Source organism: Miniopterus natalensis, chromosome 2 (assembly GCF_054644295.1).
Source record: "Miniopterus natalensis isolate mMinNat1 chromosome 2, mMinNat1.hap1, whole genome shotgun sequence".
NCBI lineage: Eukaryota > Metazoa > Chordata > Mammalia > Chiroptera > Miniopteridae > Miniopterus > Miniopterus natalensis.
Genome location: NC_142082.1, coordinates 43,505,797 through 43,529,422, shown reverse-complemented (window position 1 = coordinate 43,529,422; position 23,626 = coordinate 43,505,797). Strand labels below are relative to the sequence as shown.

The following is a 23,626-nucleotide window of genomic DNA, read 5'->3' as shown; positions in this document are numbered from 1 at the left end:
TTCTATTTAAAGAAATACTTCACTCTGAGATTTTTAAAAATCATCTCCTTTTTTTTTTTTTATCACCACATCCATAAAATGACTGATTAAAATTAGTCATTGCTATAAGCAGCATTAGTATTTGGAATACTCTAGTATATTTCAAAATAAAAGTTTAGAGAGTAATTACCAAACTCAGATTGCTGGTTTCCTATTGATTATTCATAAGGCATGGAAGAAAAATTATAGCCAAAAGTGGTTCTTTAGTCTTTCGATCTATATTTGCATACTTAAAACTGTCTTCTACTCCAGAGTGTGGAAATAATCATCATTATTACCCCAGCTCTGGAACGCATATTATATGCTACTGCACATACCACTCTTGCACCCTCAATAAGCAAATGCCAATACAAAATTACAGGTATTTTGAAGTAGGTATTCCTTTTCTTGATTATTACTATAATCCTACCTGCTATATGAATGTTACTTCATTTTTCATGACTTAAGCAACTCACATGATTAACTTTATCCCATGTTTATTTCAAACAATTCTAATACTCTGCACATCTACCAATTTTGTGATAATGTTCTACATTTTTGTTCAAATTAGGCATTTTTACAGTACAGCACTTGGACAATAAAAGCATGGAGGTTTGATTGTAAGTAGGGCATATAGCATTAATTGTATGTTGAAAATTTTTTTCTGAAGTGAAAATTATTTTTTTTCATTTCAATGAATATATTAGTCAGTTGCATTCTGGAATGATGTAAAATAATGTTTACTGTGGTAGAGGCACATGCCATATTCCTTACTTAACCTCCTTGCTGCAAAAGTGTGACTCTATAAACATTAACATTCAAAAAGATGCATTATGTTCATTTGCAAATAAAATAAGTGTCCTTGAAATCATACATCCTTCACTGTAGTTCAACTCACTTGACACATTGCTAACTTATCAGATAATTACATGGAAACATAAGTACCAAATATTTAAAGCAACTTTGTACAATAGATTCTAATATGTATAAAACACCAGGTTCATGAAAATAGAAAATAAGCGTGTACTTCAAGGAGAGGAAGGAAAATATGTGAAACATAAGGTGCTATCTGCCAAGTAATCTGCATTTTGTAGTCAGTTGTCAAATATGATTAATTGTGAGTTCAGGGGACAGCCAGTACACAGTGGCCTTTGTTAGATCCAGAAATTTCTTGTGCCCTTCACTAATAGCTGGGATGAACCTGCTTACATATTTGACTTCTCCTGCATTGCATATAGATTAAAAAATCTCATGCACAGAGACACTATGAGTTTAGTTATTTTTCCCATGGGTAAAAAAAACAGTAGAACTAGGAGCAGGAATGGTTGTGAAACAGCCATTCACATCTCCAATGATCTCAAACTTATTTTCCAAGAGAGATAATTCCAAGTTGATTAAATAGTTTAAAAGAATATGCACCATGAAGCACTTTTTCTGGACAAAGAGTGCAATAAAACAAGCTACAATGGCATGGAGCACAGGTGCTAAAAGAATTAGAAAACTTGCACTGGAAGAAAACCTGAGGCACTAAAGTATAAAGCATAAGGCATGTTCTTTATAAGAGTACTATTTCTCAGTTTCATTGTAGGCCAGTGTGTATTCCTGGGTATTAGCTCTAAGATTTTATGCAGAGTTCATGAGTATCTGCTTTAACACTCTTCTGTGATATTTGAAAATTCTCATTTCTTACTAAAATAATTTAAATATTATATCTGTGAAATACTGTGGGGCAGTCTAAGGATACACTTGTTCATATTTCATACTTTAACTGGAATAGGAGAGATACTCTATTTCTGTGCATAGATGGAGACAGTGTTGCTAATGAGCACATGGGCTTTTCCCCCCAGCTGTTTCTTGTACTGTTGGTGTGATTTGAGACAAGTAACTTAAATATTTGAACCTCTCTTGAAAAAAACTATAAGTCAGTGTCTAAACCACGGGTTGGCTGGAGGCATAAATGTAGGTTGTGTAGTGGCTAGCATAGTTACTAGGTGACCTAAGCTCACAATAAATGCTACTTATATATTCCAATTGTAATAATATTATTGTTGTAGTTTCTTCGTTCTATTTAGAAAAATTCCAGAGAACACTTTATTAGATTCTCAATAGCTTTTTCTTTCTTTTCTAATAAAAGTAATGAAAGGATCAAGAACAAGGTCAGAAAATATGTCCTTGTTGATACATGCAGGGGCAGTTAGAAGGAATGAATACTTACAGACCCATCACTAATAATTCCATGATTGGCACATTCTGCACATTGGGAGCATGCAGAAATGCCAGAGGGAGATGAGCCAGCCATTTCTCCACTCTTCTATACCAGGCGTTCAGAACCAGCAGTCCATCCCAATCAGCAGGTTCCCATGTCCTCTTGGTTCCAGTTGGAGTCACCCTACAGGAGCCTTAGTAGGAGATCAAATACAGAAGAGTGGCATTGGTAGCATATTTTTTGCCCTGTCTCTGGACTTGCAAAGTCACCTTTATGTGCCTTCATCTCTTCAGAGGTCACTACTTTTTTTAAGGTGGCTGACACTATGGAAACTCAGTCCCTGTGGGTTCTGGTAATTTCTATCTTCCCATGTCCTTCAGGCTCTAGTTTCCTCTTTAACCCTTGAAGTTCCCCTGCACGCACTATGTAGAATTCTGTATTAGTTTCCTATTGCTGCTGTAACAAATTACCATAAAGTTAGCTGTTTAAAGCAACACTAATTTATTTTATATTTCTAGAGGTCAGAAGTCCTAAAATCCAGGCGTTGGCTTTCTTACTGGATTTTCTAGGGGAGAGTCTGTTTACTTGCCTTTTCCAACTTCCAAGGTTGCTTGCATTCCTTGGCCCGTGGCCCCCTATTACTCCGATATTTGCTTCTCTCATCACATCTCCTCTGACTCCCCTGCCTCCCTCTTTCATTTGTAAATACTCACGTGACTACATTTAATCTTCTGGAAAACCCAAAATAATTTCCCTCTTTCATAATTCTTGACTTAACCACATCTACAAAGTACCTTTTGCCATATAAGACAACATAGTCACTGGTTCTGTGGATTAAGACATGGCCATCTTGGTGAGGACATTATTTTGCCTACCACATGCTCAAATTTTCTAATCTTGAGTGTGATATATCTTCTTGGTGGGATCCTCAGTGATACCAGAAGACCGAGTTCTCTACTATTTTCTTAGATTCCTTTCGGAGAATTATTCTGTGTAACATTACTTTTCAGAGAAAGTAGAAGGAAGAGAGACAGAGACAGAGAGACATCAATGTGAAAGAGACACATAGATTGGTTGCCTCCTGCACTTACCCCGACTAGGGCTGGGAATCGAGCCTGCAACTGAGGTATGTTCCCTTGGTCGGAATCGAACCCAGGACCCTTCATTTCTCTGGCAGATGCTCTAACCACTGAGCAAAATTGGCTAGGGCTTATTTTAATCTCATTTTTATACTCTCATATCACCAATCATACTTCATGTGTCTAAAAGAATAATAGTCTCAAAGTAAATATGTTTTCTAAAAATAAACCTAAAATCCTATGTCCTCGGATTGATATTCCAAGCCAACTCATTTTGAGCAACTACTCCCATAGTACATATTAGTATTTTTAATACCAAATTCTAATATTCAGAAATTTGAATATTCTAATTTTATTGAGTTAGTATAAAGGTTTTCCTAGCTTCATAATTTTTCTTATTTTTGTTAAAAAAATGACATTTTTCTAAGATTCATTTCAATATCTTCCTTCTCAGATTAATGCAGATAGAAGTGGATCCTCAATCTTCTAAACTTCTATAGGATTTAGGCATTTTTTGTGGTATTTATCACAACTCATAATCTACTTATTTCTATTTTTATAACTATACCTACATTTCAAATGACAGGATCTTTGCAGAGTTAAATTTTTATATCCCTTACTATAGAATAAAGAGAATACATATGCAGTATTTACATGGTTTTCTTTTCTTTTTTTTTTTCTTTTCTTTTTTTTTGCCATGGTAACTGACTATTTAAGAGTCCTAAAGTAGGGACTCTGAGCATGGAGCTGCACATCATGGTGAATACAGTATTTTATTGTGTTGGATTTTCTTATACAATGAATTTTCAATATAAGCATTAAACTAGGAGTTATTTTTTTAATTCATTGCCCAAAGTTTATCAATTGAATCTTGGTTACTGGGCCCAGCTAATAGCATAAGAAATCATACATAAAGTATTAAGATCTAAATTTTAAAAGGTGAAATTCATATTATGCCTCTGTGTAGTGATTCTTACCTTAAAAATGAAAGAAGCTTAACTAAAAATGAATGGAGCATTTTGAGAGAAACACAATGTGTGGAATCAGCCAGGCGTGGGTATCTATTCTGGTTTTGCTGCGTAATGTGGCATATTACCTCAGCTATGTGGCTTAACATCTATGAGCTTCATTGTATTCCTTTATTATTTACACACAGGATTTTTGAGGACTGAATTACACATAATTTGTTTTGAAAGCAATACATGTAAAATATCTACTCCATATTCACTAAATTTATGTTTAAAAATATCTTAAAAACATGAGATGTTTATACCAAACTGCAAATCTATATTCAGGACAATATACAAAATGTGACAGCACCTGAGGAACATAGGCCTGAGAGTTTATGATTTAACTTAGAACAGGAGGAAATATATTTTTGAGATTTGTAGCTGTTGTTCTTCTGATTTTGTGTCTAAATGAAGGACTGAGGTCGATTTTTACAACAGTGCCGTAGGCCAGGGGGTGGGGTCAAAAGGGGACATCTGTAATACTTTCAACAATAAAGATAAATTTTTAAAAAACTGGATAAAAGAATTTTGCCTACTGGATATGAACAAGGAAAATCACAGTCATATATATTTTTTAGTATTTTTTTTTATTGATTTCAGAGAGAGGAAGGGAGAGAGAGAGAGAGACATCAAAGATGAGAGAGAGTCATTGATCAGCTGCCTCCTGCACGCCCCCTACTGGGGATCGAGCCGAAACCCAGGCATGTGCCCTGACAGGGAATCGAACCATGACCTCCTGGTTCATAGGTTGATGCTCAACCACTGAGCCACGCCGGCCAGGCTCACATAGTCACATTGAGGAGAGATTTCCTTCCTTGTTAAGTTTTTCTTCCCTGTTATTACATTAAAGTTCTCTCTTTAGGTCTGAACTACTGTTTCTCCTTTATTTACCTCCTTCTTCAAGCAGATGGTATAAAGGCAATCCCTCCCTGTACGTCTTCTACCTTTCTGTGTGAACCTGCAGGTACTAATGCAAGTAAATGCGGTAGATCTCAAAGAAATAAGGTTTCATCTGAAGCTGGATAAATTATATAAAAAATCTGATTATTTTAAAAGAAAATTTGGTCTCTCATAGTAAATGATGTCAGTAGGAAGCTGAAAGGACCATATCATACCAACTCACTTTTTAATTATTAAAATGTTATAGAACACAATAGATTATAATATCTTCTATCACAATACACGGTAAATGTTTCATTTCATACGCATTGCAATTTGACTACTTCCTGAAGTAGTTAGTCATTGATAAACAGCACGTGTTGAAAGGAAGCTTACCCTCTGGACCTATGCTACAACAAAAATAAAAATACAACTATTTAACAAGGGAAGAATTAAAATCTGAACAGCAGTGCTCTGTCTGGAGGGAATTTTAGTATTGCTTATGGAGGATATTCAGGGAGACAGCAATAAAAACACAACAAGTAGACTGAAGTTTGTAAATTAATTTAGCAATTGCTATGACAAAACTACAGGCATAGAACTAGCTAATAAAATGTGTCAATCATATAACCTTTAAATAAAAGTGCAAGAGAGCAGTTATTGTAGACTTTAATGGTGCTGCAATATTTAATCTTTTCTTCCAGTCATGACCTTGTATCATAATCCCAGGTGGTTTTTCCAGTGAAAGAGAACTTATTACAACTATAAAACTGTCATATATTTCCAATATCTTTCTTTCTCTTTTACCTTTGTATTGAACATTTTCAAATTTTAAAATTAAGATAATATGATAATAAAACCATTAGGGTTTTGTAGGTAGATGGAAGTACATATGTTTAGACAGAAAATATCAACAAAATCTTAAATTTTCCACAGACTGTATTGAATATGGTTTCCTCTGGATATAGATAAGAAACAGATATCTATTTTGAAATATGAATAACTCCCCAAATTGATTAAATTCTGCAGAATATTGATTTAATCATTTAACAAAACAAATACAAACATTTGCTTTGTTTTTACTTCAATAAAACCTATAGAAACAAGAATTAAGTTATGTCCTGATCATTTCTTTCAATCTAAATTAAGCTTTCATATTTCTTACAATAGATACTATAATTATAACACAGGAAACAAGATAAATGTCCTTCCACCTGCAAATCATTATGCTTTGAAATAAAGCCCTATCAAGATAAAAATCAAATATTTACAATAGTTTTAACAATACCAAATACTCATACACACATAAGCAGATACATATTCACACGTAAACAAATGTACATATAAAAGAAACATACATCTTAAGAAAAATCTTGGAAAATTTTGATTAGTAGAGAGAAGTAATTGTTTTATGGAATTTTTTTAAATACCAAAATGTATGTCATATCCTTTAGAAAGCTTTATTTTTCAACTCTGAATCTCTGAATTTCAGGGTTTGAGAAGTAAATGCCTTTAATGCCTTTTTAAGTAAAGGCTTAGATCCAGTTACATACCTTGTGCATGAGTTGTCTCTATCATATTGACATCAGAGATCAACCTGCTTTTCCTGATCCAGGGCATCCCAGAGCCACATGTTTCATCTTTGTCCCAACTCTGAATGTTGTGCAATTTTCCACTGAAGTATGCCTCCTTCTCTACATTCTTTATATTAACTAGATTACCACCTGGTCACAGCTGTTGCTGAATGTCCATCCTTTTTATAATAGACATTAAGCTAAAGATAGTTAATATATATCCTAAGTTGCGGAACTAGAAAGCAAGACTGCTATCTGTTCTTTGCTGGGTTTATTATCCATACACCACTTTAGTAGCTATGATTGAAAAGTGTAATAATATGCACGTCTCTGGTTGTTGGATTGTAATATGTATGATATATATATATAATATATTTGCATATATATCACATATATGTTTGTGTGTACATACATATACATCATATATAAATGTCTGTGTGTGTATATATATATCAGTCCTTCTCTCTATATATTTATTTTTATTTAGTTTAAATGTAAGTGTACATTTCTGTGATACATCATCTGTATATTGCATTTGTGTGCCCACCATCCAAAGTCAAATCAACTTCTATCACCATGTGTTTGGCCCCCTTCACTCTTTGCTACCCATCCTAATCCCTTCTCTCTGGTAACCACCAGACTGTTGTCTGTGTCTGTGAGTTTCAGTTTTAGTTCCCACATATGAGTGAAATTATATGGTTCTTAGCTTTTTTAGACTGACATATTTTGCTTAGCTTAATATTCTCAAGGTCCATCCATGTTGTCGCAAATGGCAGTATTTCATCTTTTCTTATGGCTGAGTAGTATCCCATTGTATATATGTGCCACATCTTCTTTATCCAATCATCTAGCGAAGGACACTTTGGTTGTCTCCATGTCTTCACCACCGTGAATAATGCTGCAATGAACACAGGGATGCATCTATGTTTGCAAATAAATGTTTTTGAGTTTTTTAGGTAGATAGCCAGAAAAGGGATTGCTGGGTCATATGCTAACTCTATTCTTAATTTTTTGAAGAATCTCCATACTGTTTTCCATAGTGGCTGTACCACTTTACACGCCCACCAGCAGTGAATAAGGGTCTTATTTCTCCACAACCTCTCCAACACTTGATATACTTGCCTTATTGATAATAGCTATTCTAATAGATGTAAGATGGTATCTCACTGTAGTTTTGATTTGTAGTTCCCTAATAGCTAGTGAAGTTGAGCATCTTTTCATATATCTGTTGGTCATTTGTGTGTCTTCTTGGGAGAAGCGTCTGTTCAGGTCCTCTGCCCATTTTTTAATTGAATTGTTTGTTATTTGGTATTGAGTTGTACAAGTTCTTTATGTATTTTGGATATTAACTCCTTGTCACAGCCATTTGCAAATATCTTCTTCCATTCAGTTGGCTGGTTGCCTTTTTGTTTTGTTGGCACTTTTTTTTTGCCGTGCAGAAGCTTTTTAGTTTGATATAGTCCCACGGAATCTCTGCTCCTCCCAGCTGAAGGGGGTGGCAGCCACAGCCTGATTCCACCCCTCTGCGGGCTGAGCCCCACCATGAGCTCCCAGCTGCAGGGCTGCATCTGTGGCTCATCTCAGTGTTTCTCCCTTCTCACATTCCTGGTTTGCTCCCACTTGCCCACTTTTAGATGTTCTAATTGGTTTTTTTAAATTTATCTTTATTCTTGAAAGTATTACAGATGTCCCTTCCCCCCACCCCCACTGACCTCCTCCACCCCACACGCATCCCCTCCCAGGCCATGACAATTATTCTTAACCTCACTCTGCCTCAGCTTTCTCAAGTATATAAAAAATAATGTTATTGATACCCAACTCAGGGTTATTAACAAGGCACAATATGCTAATATATGAAAAATGACACTCAGAATAATGCCTGGCACAGGGAAATCTCTCAGTAAATGTTAGGTTTTATTCTCCTTTAATTTATCTTATATTGATATTTTCCTTTGTGGTTTTCAAAGCATTTCCTTAAATACCATCATGTGTGATAGAGGGAGACAGGAGTATTTCCTCTACTTAAAATATGATGAAATGTTACTTTGTGAATATGTGTTCTGTTTCTTCTTCAAAAAGAAAGTATCTAAGTCACTGGAGATAAAGGAAGAGAGTGATTGAAGAAGATTGCACTAGGGAAAGGCATTTACATTTCATATCCAAGAAAAAAAACAAGGATGTGCTAGCTCACAATAAAGAAAACATGCCTGGCTGGCGTGGCTCAGCAGTTGAGCATTGACCTAAGATCCAGGAGACCGAGGTTTGATTCCCAGTCAGGGCACATGCCTGGGGTTGCAGACTCGATCCCCAGCAGGGGGTGTGCAGGAGGCAGCCGATCAATGACTCTGTCATCATGGATATTTTTTTCTCTCTCTCCCTCTCCCTTCCTGTCTCTGAAATCAATAAAGATATATTTTTTAAAAAAAACAAAAGCAAAGAAAATATGTCTGCTTCCCAAAAGAAATAATAATGAAAATCTGACAGAGACCCATATCTAGCAAGCTGGACAAAAACCTATACATCCAAAATGTGGGGTCTCTAGTCATAAAATATCACAGCGGGAAGGAGATATGTGAAGCCACATTGCCTACGTATAGACTGGTTATGCAAGCTCTCTGTACGCAGGTTACTTGTTTATTGCTGTTGTTGTTTTATGTCTCTACTTCCTTTATCTACATAGTGAAAGAATAATAAGGTTCTATGAGAATTAAGTAAACATTTGTAAAGTGTGTGGAATAGCAGCTGGCATATCATAAACCCTACTTCTGCTTTTGTTAAGGTGAAGAGGAAACTGGTCAATAAGTGTTTGGATGAGTTTTCAGTTTATTTCACTATTTGAGTCAAGGAATGTGGTCATGTAGACAATTGAGAGATCTTTGGACAAAAAAGTCACAATAATTAGTGTGACTAAACATAATTTGTAGAATGTATTAAACAATATAGATTCCCACACTTTGCTCCTCAGATTTTCTAATTCAGAGGAATGTGGTCTGATTCAGGAATCTGCATACACTAAACAGTTTTCATCCAGGAGGTAGAGCTAATGATGTTTTGAGAAAAGTTGCTGTGAAATAGTGGAACCAAGTTGTACAAGTTTAAGTCACTGTTTTTATTTCTATTGTTTCCTCTCCTTCACTACACCTGGGATTTATTTTTGCAACAGGAAAGCTGAAAATTAAAACATTCTGGCTGCTACAGAAAACATCTCTCTTTTCTCTCTCAATGTGATCAAGTGGCTTTCAAATCTGGATTTTTGCCAGCTCTGTTTAGCAGAGGGGAAATCTGACCGTGAATACAATCGAGAAATACTTAGGAGGGAGGTATCCCTCTTCCTTTCACACTGAGAAATACAAATGTGACCTCTTCCAATTACAGATGATGTGGAAAATGGCTTTATAGCTTCACAATTGATAAAGAGCAAAAGGAAGTACAACTGGATGTGCTGCTGCGGAGACGGGCAGCCCCTAATCGTGAGCCACACAGGCTGCCCCAAGTCCGGCTGAACTACAAACTGCAGGCAATTCTTTGAAAAAGAGTTGTTGATTCTGAGTTTCGAAAATCTGCTTCTATGTCTGTAGCACCTCTAGCCAATGAATTTCTGTAAAATCTCATAGCAAATATACTTGCTTGAACGGTACTTCTGGAATTATTTGAAACATAGGACAAACTTGTGGCATAAAATCATTTGAAGGGTCTTTGTTGCCCATAGATATTATAAAACACCTGCAACATTAAATTTTAACTGCATATAACATTTGGAAACTTGTGTCATAAAAATATATTGACCTTGCCCGGCCGGCCATTTCTCACCAGTTGAGCATCAACCTAGGATCCTGGAGATGGCAATTCGATTCCCAGTCAGGGCACATGCTGGGGTTGAGGGCTCGATCCCCAGTCAGGGGGCCTGCAGGAGGCAGCCGATCAATGACCACTCTCTCATCACAGATGTTTCTATCTCTATCTCTATCTCTATCTCTATCTCTATCTCTATCTCTATCTCTATCTCTATCTCTATCTCTATCTCTATCTCTCTCTCTCTCTCTCTCTCTCTCTCTCTCTCTCTCTCTCTATCTCTATCTCTATCTCTATCTCTATCTCTATCGCTATCTCTATCTCTATCTCTATCATCTCTATCTCTATCTCTATCTATCATCTATCTCTATCTATCTCTATCATCTATCTCTATCATCTCTATCTCTATCATCTCTATCTATCTCTATCTATCTCTCTCTCCCTCTCCCTTCCTCTCTCTGAAATCAATAAAAGATATATATAAAATATATATATATTAAATATATATATGTTCACCTTTATATGCTGAATCTGGAATTCAGAGCTTTTCATGATTCAGTTCTCATAGATTTCCTGTTCTGAGACTCCCCTCTTAAATGCGCTCATTTTTCTCTTCTCCAGGAACTATCATTTCCTACAATGGCCAGTGACTTAGGGACTTGTGCTGTTATCTAATGAGTTCATCAACACAGTGTATCACATGCAAGTTATCAAATCTGTTTTTGCATACAAATCATGTTCATCCTAAACAAGCCTTTCCTCATTCCAAAGATGCAGCTTGAGAGAGATTTAACTCTTTTCTAGCGCTCTCTATCTCTGCTATTTTTCTCTCCTTTCTTCAGAACTTTTTGTTGATTTCATCACAAATGTATCACACCATTGCCATGTGCCATGTACTGATGTAGACTATGGAATTTACATTTACAAGTTCACTTTCCATAGTCACTTCCTTCCCAGGATAATTAGATCATCCATTAGAGCCTTAGCTTCTTGGGACCCCAGCCCTTCTTCCCCTTGTCAATTTCCTGATCAATTAGAGGTATTACAGTATCAAAACACAAACTGGTTCCTGTTAATTTCTGCCTATCAAAATCCTACCCATCTTATAATGCTATCATGGTTGCCATACTTTTATTCTTTAACACTTGGATCACTGAGCAAATTGTATTCTTTTCACTTTGGAAAAATACAGCAACTATTGTTATTCATTATTGTCTATTGGAAATACACAATCATCCATGTTCTTTTGTTAACTCTTCTATATTATTTTTTTTCTAGCCTGGCCGGTGTGGCTCAGTGGTTGAGCATCCACCTATGATCCAGGAAGATCTCGGTTTGATTCCCAGTCAGGGCACATGCCTGGATTGCAGGCTTGATCTTCAGTAGGGGTCATGCAGGAGGGAGCCAATCAATGACTCTCATCATTGATGTTTCTAACTCTCTCTCCTTCTCCCTTCCTGTCTCTGAAATCCATAATGACATTTTTTTTTTTTTCTAAGTATGAAGTTATTTTTTTTGGTCCCCAGTTTTGCCTATGTGAGTACACAAGCAGAAAGTACATGTTTATTGAAATGATTTCTACTTACATTCATAAGTCCTGTTATTATTTTATTTGTAGTAACTTTAATTGTGCCCTCTAAAAGTAAAAGGTGTTCTGGTACTTGAAAATAAACCACAAATACATATAGAAAATATAAGATTAATAATATGGAAAGTTAAATTTTAAAAATATCTTTTATTATTAAGAGCAGCTACTCAATCATCCTGGATCTCCATTAACAAAATGTATTTCACTTTTATGAATGAATTAAAACAATTTCTCAGTTTATAGTAGTATTAGCTTGTAATTGTGAACAGTTACCTATTCTCTACTGTTAATGATTATATGTGAATTGTTGAAGGGAATATTCCCAGTGTAGTTTATTATACTAATAAAGACACTTGATTTGAGTCCCCACTTAGCCATATACATGGTATGCAACCTTGGGCAAGTTACTTAACTTCTTTGAGCCTAAATGTACTTGGTACAAAAAGATAAATAAAATCTGGCTCATGAGAGTATTTTGAGTGTTAAGTATTTCAGTTCATGTGAAACACTTAGACACTGCAGGGTGTTCTTAAAACCAGACGTTAGCTTGTTACCAAAGGCTTACTATATGCTAATCATTGGCCAATCATTGGTCACAACAGTTCGGAAAGAGGTATTAGTTATTTAATAGATGTTTAAATGCCCATTTTTTTCTCATTCACTTATTCAACAATTATTTTTGAGCAGCTACTATATGCCTGGTGGTGTCATAGGTATAAAGTTGACAAGTAAATCTCCTGTCATTATGCAACTTATATTCTAGAGGTGGGGAGGAAGATAAATGACTGTACCAATAAAGTGGTGCCCTAATGTTGGCTAAAGAAACACACAGATAATCGTGCGGTGGCAGTGAAGGCCTGGTGGGGGAGGGGAGGAGGTTCAGGATGGAAGGGGTCAATGGGGGGGGAAAGGGGGACATCTGTAATACTTTCAACAATAAAGATAATTTTTAAAAAAACAAAACACAACACAATCAAAGGAATAAGAGGTGACCACAGGCATTCTGTAGATTGGGGGACACCTTGATTAGAAATTCATTAATGAGAAGGAGACAGTCACGAGAAGATTTAGGTTCAGATTTTTCTAGGGAGGTAAAACAACAACAAATGCAAAAATCACTAAAAAAAAATAAAAACCTTGGTGTGTTTGAGAATCAGACAGAGATCCATGGGCTGCCGTTTAATGTGTGAGGGGCAGAGGAAGGAGAAGGAGGCAGGGGCCATCTCTGTACTGCCTTCAGGCTGTAGAAATAAGTTTGGATTTTATTTTAAGGCAATGGAATGCCACTGAAGGGTTTTTAAGATAGAAAAAAACATAATCTGATTTGTGTGGTAAAATTTCACACTGACTGCTGTGTGGAGAATGGATTATAGGAGTGGAAATGAAGAGGCAGAGACAAGCGTTAAGAAGCGGTTCCAATATCTACATATAGCAGGATAGCGGCTTGGTTAGAAAGTCAGAGGATATATTTGGGAACATCAATTTACTTAGAAATTTCACTCCACAAGAAAAATCTCATCCTTAGTAATTTAATTAGTGCACGATGCTACTTAATGAATTACAACATGGTCCTACTGCACAGAGTGAAAGTTTAGAAGGATGAGCAGAGTTTAAAATAGCATTCAACAACTGGTATTAGTATATCAGACTATGGCTGTATGACACCGTGTCAAATACGTAATATTTGAATGGCATAATATACAGTATTTTGTATGTTTTTTCCTTCACATGGAATGATTTATTTTCACTGTTTAAATATACTAGTGGCAGCTGCAACCAGTCTGAAAGCTGAAGCAATCCTGGAAGAATGGGAAAACAGAACTTTGAGGAAAAACCCAAAGAGGCCCACACCAAGACACATCATAATTAAAATGCCAAAGGTTAAAGACAAAGAGAGAATCTTAAAAGCAGGGAGAGAAAAGCAGTTAGTCACCTACAAGGGAGCACCCATTCAACTGTCAGCTGATTTCTCAACTGACACTTTGCAGGCCAGAAAGGAGTGGCAAGAAATATTCAAAGTGATGAAAAGCAAGGACCTACAGTCAAGATTACTCTACCCAGCAAAGCTGTCATTTAGAACTGAAGGTCAGATAAAGAGCTTCACAGATAAGAAAAAGCTAAAGGAGTTCGTCACCACCAGACCAGTACTATATGAAATGTTGAAGGGTCTTCTTTAAGAAGAAGCTAATGAACAAAGTAATCTGACAAACAAATTAGACCCAGAGACACTGAAGCATGCAACAAACTGTTGTATCTCAGAGAGAAAAGGGAATGGGGGTGGGGGGTGGGAGGAGATTAACCAAAGAAGTTATATGCATATATGCATAACCCATGGACACACACAATGATGAGGTGAAGGCCTGGGGAAGGGGAGGAAGTGGGGTGGAGAGAGTCAAGGTGGGAGGATGGGACACCTGTAATACTTTCAACAATAAAGATAAATTAAAAAAAAAAAAAAAAAAGAAACTGAAGCCCAGCAGGGTGTGGCTCAGTGGTTGCGTATCGACCTGCAATCCAGGAGATCGAGGTTCAATTCCTGGTCAGGGCACATGCCCGGTTGCAGGCTCGATTCCCAGCAGGAGGTGTGTAGGAGGCAGCTGATCAAAGACTCTCTCATTGTTGATGTTTCTCTCTCTCTCCCTCTTCCTTCTTCTCTCTGGAATCAATACATATTTAAAATAAAAAAATTAAGTTTGCAGGGACAGAAAGTCACTTCTGATAGGAACAATGGTTTGGTACTGATGTTTAAATTACAAGTTTCCAAGTAATGTGCATTAAAGTCCTGTTGTTTATATTCCTTTGGATATAGCATTACTAACAGCAATTGTTATTATTGTAGGCAGGAAAAAATATTCACTTTCCCATGTGTTACCTGGGAAAAAGCAGAGTTGATAGTTCCGGCTGTTTTCATAGACATTTATTAAATACCAGCACTTGACTGTGCTCTCAAGTATTTTACAATTGGCTGAGGGGACCTAGACATATAACAGAATTATTTGAATATAATATGGAAAAGGATAAAAAAAAATAGATGGCACAAAGAGTACTCCATAGCCCAGCAATAAGGCAATTGTTCCAACCACCACACTCAGGGAGGTCTTGGTAGACAAGGTGGTGCCTATGGTAACTCTTTAAAACTTAGCAAGAGTATAGCAGGTAAAGAAAAGTGTAAGGGCTTTCCTGGCAAGGGGACAGCATGAGTAATAGAAGGGTGAACTAGAAAATGTGATGAATGAAACAAAATGACAAATAATTCCATATTATGGGAGCATGGTGGGGAACTGTGAGATCTGATGCGTTGGAAGTATTTAAGGAAGAACTTGCATTCAGTGACTTTAATCTATCTGTAATAGAGCTTCTCTGAAGAACATTAAGCAGGCGAAGCCTCAAGGATACTTGAATACTATGGAGAAAATAAAAATGAAAAATTCAGATTATCATTCAGCAGTTATTAATGATTAAATAATTTAATATTAATCATGGCTATATCTACACAAAACTTGCAATATGTATATTAAACAATAATTACTAAAATTACAACAATAATTAAAAATAATTACTAAAATAATTACTAATATGTGTTAGCATATATAAACCTATATACATATATGTGTATGTATATACACATACATACATACAAATACATTTATTGAGATTATAAATAGATGCTAAACTCTGTCCCAAATTCTTTACATATCTAATTTCTGTCTCCATGTAACACTGTAGTTGATGGTCTTTTTATACTGTTTATAGGTCCCAAAGCTCTTTCTTAACTATGTAGAAAGTATAGCTGAGTGTAATTAGCTACATTTGTTCTAAATTCACTCTTTCTAAATCTAGCATTTGAAGCTCTATGCCTCATTTATTTACCAGACATTTAATAGGCAATACTTAGTATATTACTTGGCTAGGGTTTCTGTAACAAAGAACCACAAACTGGATGGGTTTGCCAGTGAAAAATCACATCAGACACAGTTAAATAAGCAAATAAGTCTTTATTCATGACTATTGCAATAAGGATGAGCGATTAAACTCAACTCTGTTGAAACAAAAGGAAAGAAAGTTTTTCAGCACTGGCGTGAGCTAGAAAAAAAAGACTGGAGGTCCATAGAGGGGAGGTCAGTCAGTGTGATTAGGACATCACCGTTTGACAGTTGGTGTTTTTACTGAATGATGACAGATTCTATTCTCCTACAGACACTGGGGGTATCAGGATCCTACCTTCCTTGATGCTTGCCTTTCAAAGAGATGGCTCCCAGGTCCTTGAGAAAGACATTCCTGGCTTATAAAACAGTCATGAGGAGGTGAGAAGACTTACATCTCAAAGGGGTAGAGGAAGAATTTATAATCACAAGTTTTCTAAAGTAAATGAGCTAAAATAAGGAAGCTCAGGGCCTAGAGTCAGGAAGGAATTTCTTTAAAGTGTAGTCAAGCTTAGGGTAATATTAAGGCCCTCTTGGTCAGTTTAAATAACAGAAATGTGTTGCCTCACAGTCCTAGAGGCTAGAAGTCTGAGTTCAAGGTGTCAGTAAGGTTGGTTCTCTCTGAGGGCTGTGAAGGAGACTGTTCCAGGCCACTCTCTTACCTTCTTGGTTTGCTGTTAGTCTTTGGCATTCCTTGGCTCCTGCTGCATTGCTCTGATCTCTGCCTTCATCTTCACATAGTGTTCCTCCTGTGTGCCCGTGTTCAAATATTCCCTTTTAATAAGGACGCTGGTCTTATTTGATCAGGCGGCTACCCTACTTCAGTATGACTTCATCTTAACTAATGATATTGCCAACAATTCTATTTTCAATTAATGTCATATTCCGAGGTGCTGGGGGTTAGGACTTTAATCTATGAAACAATTCAACCCATAACACTTAGTATTTATGAGTTAAAGGGCATATTTAAGAGCTCAAATGGCTCCAGACATATTGAGAATTAACACTTAAATGAATTTCCACTGCAATGTAAGACTATGAATCATTTGGTTTATTTTATAAAGAACTGTAGTTTATTATAACTGATATTTTTAATATATTTATATATATTTAATCTCTGATTAAAAAACTCTTAGTTTATTTTAGAGAGAATGCCCTCCAATAAATATTCAATATTAACTGCTAGAGTAAAAATTTCCCCATTATGTCTAAAAATAGAGAGTAATCAGTTTTCTCCTGCCATATATTTAATATTTTCATTTTGAATATATTAATATAAGGTGCCTTAAAACTTCCATGACTGGATTTTTACAGGATTTTGGCATATGCAATTAAATCGCAATTAATGCATGTGAGGTTCATTTCCAATTAAAAATGTAGTCAATAAAGAAAAAAAAGTAATTTTCCTAGATGTAGTTTTCTTAGCCTAATCTAAGTAATATGGATTAGTAAGGCGATGCCTAATTTATTTCACTATAAATAAGTATATCTCCATATAAGTATTTTTATCTTGCTATTTTGAGTTCACACAGGTTTTATAAAAGGTGTGAGTTGTTCTCTTATCTGTAACTACAATAAAAAGCTATTGCCTAAACCTGTTTTATCTTTCTCTTTTTTATCTCTAAGGGATACTCAAGTTCAACTGGTGACCCTAGAGGAACAAGGAGATGATAGAACAATGGGAAGCAGAACAGGAGGGTGTGATTGATTATGTCAACAATAAAAGAGAACGTGAAGAAAAAGCTAAGAACAGAACAAAGCAGTAAAAGACATCTCAGACAACATGGTAAGTGAAAACCGTTTTTATAGGAAGTTAAACCGAGTGGAAAGAAAGGAAGTTTTTGATAAAGAAAATAGCTTTCTCGCCCTGGCCAGTTTGGCTCAGTGGTTAGAGCATCGGCCCTTGGACTAGAGGGCCCTGGGTTTGATTCCAGCCAAGAGCACGTACCTTCATTGCAGGCTCGATCCCTGGCCCTGTGGGAGGCAACCAATGGATGTGTCACTCTCACATTGATGTTTTTCTCTCTCTCTCTCTCTCTCTCTGTCCCTTCCACTCTCCCTGAAAAGCAATGGGGGGAAAAATATTCGCAGATGAGAATTAAAAAAAGAAAAGAAAAGAAAATAGCTTTCTCAAGTTTCTTAGAAACAAGAAGAAAAAGTAAAATATCACTCATATGTAAAATTTAATGAACTAAACTACCAAGCAAAATAGAGACAGATTCATAGAGAACAGGCAGACAGCTCTGGTGGAGCGAAAGGGGGAGAGGGGTTGAGGGACTGAGCAAAAAAGGGAAAAAGAGAGAACTCAGGGACATGAACAACAGTGTGATGGTTGTGGTGTGGAGGTGGAAGAGGGCATAGAGGGGATAAATGGTGATAAAAAAATGAAATAAAATAAAAACTAATAATAATTTTAAACCACCAGAGGTAGTATCCTAATGGAGACTAAGAAACACAGGCTATATTTTTAGAAATCATTAGAGATTATTTTTCAACTCTACATTTCCTTTAACCTTGAAAAATATATTACATTAAAGAAGTTAATTAATTAATTAATTAATTAATTTAAAAAATAGCAATAGTCATGCAATGTTATAACCCGTTTTTGTTTTGTTTTGCATGGAGTAACATGCTTATACCTAAATAAAGTTTCCTATAAATAACTTAATTTAGCCCAGCAGGGCGTGGCTCAGCGGTTGAGCGTTGACCTGGGATCCAGGCGATCAGGGTTCGATTCCCGGTCAGGGCATATGCCCGGGTTGCGGGCTCCATCAATGACTCTCTCATCATTGATGTTTCTGTCTCTCTCTCTCCCTCTCCTTTCCTTTCTCTGAAATCAATAAAGATATATTTAAAAAAATAAAATAAAATAACTTAATTTAAAATGACTGAAAAACAGTTGATCTTAAGAGGAAAGGGAGTTTAATTCCAGATTACTTCAAGCCATGAGTAGAAAGTGAATGGAATAATCTTCTAGAAGGAGGAAAAAAAGCAGGCCAGTGGATTTTGTTCACTGTTTTTTAATTTAATTTATTGGGGTGACATTGGTTAGTAAATTATATAGGTTTCTGGGGTACATTCTATAATATATCATCTGTAGATTATATTATGTGTTCACTACCCCAAGTCAAGTCTCCTTCCATCACCATTTGTCCCCTTTACCTCCCCACACCCTCTGCCCTTTTTCCCTCTGGTAATCACCATACTGTTGTCTATGAGGGTTTTGTTTGTTTGTTTTTGCTTAATTCCTTCACCTTTTCACTCAGCTCCACCTATACTCTCTTCTCTGAAAGCTGTCAATCTTTTCTCTGTATCTATAAGTCTATTTCTATTTTGTTGACTCTTGTATTGAAGTTTAAAGTATTTGTTTCAAGGTTTCTAACCAAAGTCCTTTGCTAAAAGAAATTAAAACAGGCTGATTCCTGGCTATGGCTTAACATTAACTTTCCTTAAGGTGTATCTTTTTTTTTATCGATATGGTATAAACAAATTAGACTTTCACTGCATTATCTTTTGTGACTATCTGAAAATGCTTATAGTATACTACTTGAAAGGTTAATAAAGACAGTGAATAAAGAAAAGTTGAATTTATTTAAGGAAAAGGGGATGGGGATATCCAAAGGGAAGGGCTACACAGCACTGAGCCAAAGGGTATTGGGTCCATGATGGTAGCAAAATATACTTAGGACAGTGAAACAAGGAAGGTGCATAGAAAAAGTAATTGGAGAGCCCAGGCTGGGCTGCTTTGGCTCACTGAGAAGTCAGAGAGAAAAGGGGGCCTTGGGGACAGGTTCAGGGGGTAAGCCCGGGATGAGCTGCTGCTGCCCATTGTTCCCCTGGTTACAAGTCTCCTGGGGTCACCTGGAAAGGAAGAAGGGGGAAGGAGATGGTACTTAGGTACTCCCCTGGTAGGTCCTTTGTCCTGAGTATATTTATCTCTCTTGCTGGTGGAAATCTGAGGGGAGGTCTCAGGGGAGGGTCCTAATAGAATATTCATCAGCTTTCCAGGTGCGCTCTTTCAGGGTCCTGGCCTCCACTGATCAGTTGGTGCCAGGGCAGAGGGTCATTTGTCAATGTAGCTCGTCCTGAGGCAGCCACAGCATCACTTGTCTGGTTTTGCTGCTTTTCTAGGCCTGGAGCTGAAATACAACTGAGGCCTAGATGTTATCTTTAGGGAGGAAATGCTCAGGGGGTCTAAAACCCCATGTCCAATGATATACTAGGGGAGAATAGATTACCCTGGAGACAAGGTTCTTATTTTCCCAGTTTTTCCCCCTGCTAGTCATCCAGGGCTTTCTGCCCTAGTGAGTTTCTGTACCTGGCCCATGTCCTTGCTCATGTCTGTCTAACACTACTCTGTACTTAAAGGGCTACCTAGATTGTTTATACCACATTAGACCCTATGCTTTTTCTCTAAAGTCTCTTGATCTTTCTAAATTTTGTAAAATATTTTAGAAAAATAAACTGTTGCTCTATCACTCACCATGGGTTTTGTGGATGAAAGTTTTGCTTTACTTTGAAATTATCTGGTCTGGATAGAGATACATACTTATGTATGGTGCCTATGTTATTTCAGTGTAAGTAATTATACCTCCATGTAAACATTTTTGTGTTTTCCTTGCTATTCTGAGGGTACACAGGTTTTTATATGTACATATGTGGAGTGTGTGTGTGTGTGTGTGTGTGTGTGTGTGGCAGTTGCTTAACTAAGCAAATATTTGGAGTTATAAATATTTAGGTAAGCATTAATTAACTGATGACATGAAACATCTGAGACCACGAGCACTTGTGAAACAGCAGCAGATGGAACTACTTTGTAGATACTGTGAATAATAGGGTAAATCCTCCTTGGGTAAACTGAGGATCAGCAGAAGCTATTTTCTAAAATATTTACTTATGATAACCTGAACTTTGTATAAATGAAGAGAATTTAATGGCAGCTTTTAGGTTTTGAAGTGGGTGATTTTTTCCCCGTAGACTACTATATGTTAAATGTGTAACACTTTTTTTCTTAAGCTGTATAGTATAAACAAGGCACTATGGAACAAATAACTATTGTACTTGATTTCCTACAAACTGTAACAGTAGAGATAGTTTTGAGAGAGAAAAACATAGGATTTTTCAAATGCAGAACTGAGTTGAGGTTCAAAATTTTGAGACTGCTGTAACTTGTCACATCACAATAAAACAAAACTCATTAACTATAGTATATCAACTAGACAACTTGTTCTTATGATACTCTTAAGAAGGGTAACACAATTTCATGGAGTGTTTTGCTTTTATGAATATTTTATAGTTTGACTTTAATCATATCTCTTTTTAAAAAACAAAAATATATCTTTATTGATTTCAGAGAGAGGAAGGGAGAGAGAGAGACAGAGAAACATCAATGATGAGAGTCGTCATTGATCGGCTGCCTCCTGCACACCCCCTGCTGGGGATCTAGCTCACAACCTGGGCATGTGCCATGACCAGGAATTGAACCTCGATCTCCTGGATGCTAGGTCAATGCTAAACCGCTGAACCATGCCTGCCGAGCTTAATCAAATCTCTTGCTTTATCACCTGTAATTGTTTACAACAGTATGTGATTGAACCAGATAACAATCTCTTGAGATGCCTTGTTAAGGATAGGCATCTCTGGTGGTGGAGTGTATTTTTATGATTGAGCTGGTCATAGGCCTTGCTACCATGTAAATATTGATGTGTACATATGGAAACACATCATCCTATTATGATTGTCAAATATATCTTTTGATTTCCTGATCCTCTTCCTTTGTTCCAGTTATTCTTTCTGCTTTGATAGGACTTTTATCCCTCCCAATCCATACTTTTCTAAGTGAACTCATTTTGTAGCCCATTAATACTTCTCTAAGGATCATATCACTTGTTGAATAAACAGATAAAAAAATAAAATTGTTTTCTTTCTCTCATATACCACAAATCAGTAAGACTTTGATGCTGTAACTGATGGAATTATACATTTTTTTCAAAATTGCTATTATATGATGGGAGATAAATACTCTTCTTTTTTTTTTTAATTTGAAATTTATATTTATTGTTGAAAGTATTACAAATGTCCTCCTCTTTCCCTCATTAATCTCCTCCACCCTCCACCCCTCTCCCCAGGCCTTCACCCCACTATTGTCTATGTCCATAGGTTATGCATATAAGTATATATTTTCTTATGTCAATCTCCCCCACCCCCACCCCCACCCCCCACCCCCACCTTTCCTATGAGATTTGTCTGTCTGTTTCATGGTTCTATGTCTCTGGATCTATTTTGTTCATTAGATTCCACATATGAGTAAGATCATGTGACACTTGTCTTTCTCTGACTGGCTTATTTTGCTCAGAATAATACTCTCCAGGTCCCACCATGCTGTCTCAAAGGGTAAGGGATCCTTTGTTTTTACAGCTGCATAGTATTCCATTGTGTAAATATCCGAGAAGACATACTTGATATGATTTCAATCTTATTGGACTTGTAGAGGTTTGTTTTGTGTCCTGACATGTGGTCTATCTTTGAGAATGTCCCATGTGCACTTGAGGAGAATGTCTATTCTATAACTTTGGAATAGAATGTTCTGTAAATGTCAATTAAATCCATCTGACCTAGTGTGTCATTTAGAGTCACTGTTTCTTTGTTGATTTTTTGTCTGGGAGACCTATCCAGTAAAGTCAGAGGGTTGTTAAAATCCCCTACTATGACTGTACTGCTGTTGATCTCTCCTTTAAAGTCCTCCAGAAGGTTGTTTTTTCCCCCCCAAGTCTGTGTGAGAATTTTGTTCTGAGGTGGGTCTCTTCTAGATAGCACATATTTGCGTCTTGTTTTCTTATCCATTCAGTTACCCTATGTCTTTTGATTGGAGCATTTAATCTATTTATATTTAAGGTTATTATTGATAGGTACTTAACTATTGCCATTTCATTTCTTTATGCCTATGTTTCTCATTATCTCTATTTCAGCTCCTTTATTTACAGAAGTCACTTTAACATTTCTTGCAGTGCTGGTTTGGTAGTGATAAATTTCTTTAGCTTTTTTTGTCTGGAGAGCTCTTTATTTCACCATCTATTTTGAATGATAGCTTTGCTGGATAGAGTAGTCTTGGTTTCAGATCCTTGTTTTGTATTACCTTGAATACTTCATGCCATCCCCTCCTGGCCTATAGAGTTTCTGATGAGAAATCAGCTGACAGCCTTATGGGAGCTCCTTTGTAGGTAACAACTTGCTTTTCTCTTGCTGCCTTTAAGATTCTCTATTTGTCTTGACTTTTTGGCATTTTCATTATGATGTGTCTGGGTGTTGGCCTTTTGGGTTCTTCTTGCTTGGGACTCCCAGTTTTTTGGATGGTCTCTGGTGCAGGCCAATGTCAGATGCTGTTTAGTGACTGGCCTTGAGTGCCTTGTCTGAAGTTTTCCACACTATACAGCTTCTGGTTTCCTCTGCTGGGGCTGGGTGTGTTTGGATAGGAAACAAGATGTGCTCCAATGTCTGCTTTCCCAAGTTCTGGGTCCAGAAGCAAATCAGGAAAAGACTCAAAGCACTCAGAGTCTG

The 23,626-nt window shown here is 36.5% G+C and overlaps 1 long non-coding RNA gene across 8 annotated transcripts in view; it reads left to right on the top strand.

Moving 5' to 3' along the window:
- LOC148093675 (uncharacterized) overlaps positions 1 to 23,626 on the top strand; it is a 260,196-nt gene that overhangs the window by 144,653 nt on the left and 91,917 nt on the right. For 6 of the 8 annotated variants that reach the window (XR_015714039.1, XR_015714037.1, XR_015714036.1 and 3 more), the window contains 2 exons: positions 16,344 to 16,450; positions 17,696 to 17,855. This is a non-coding gene — a long non-coding RNA (uncharacterized LOC148093675). The remainder of the gene's footprint in view (positions 1 to 16,343; positions 16,451 to 17,695; positions 17,856 to 23,626) is intronic. The other 2 variants (XR_015714034.1, XR_015714038.1) reach the window with 1 other exon arrangement.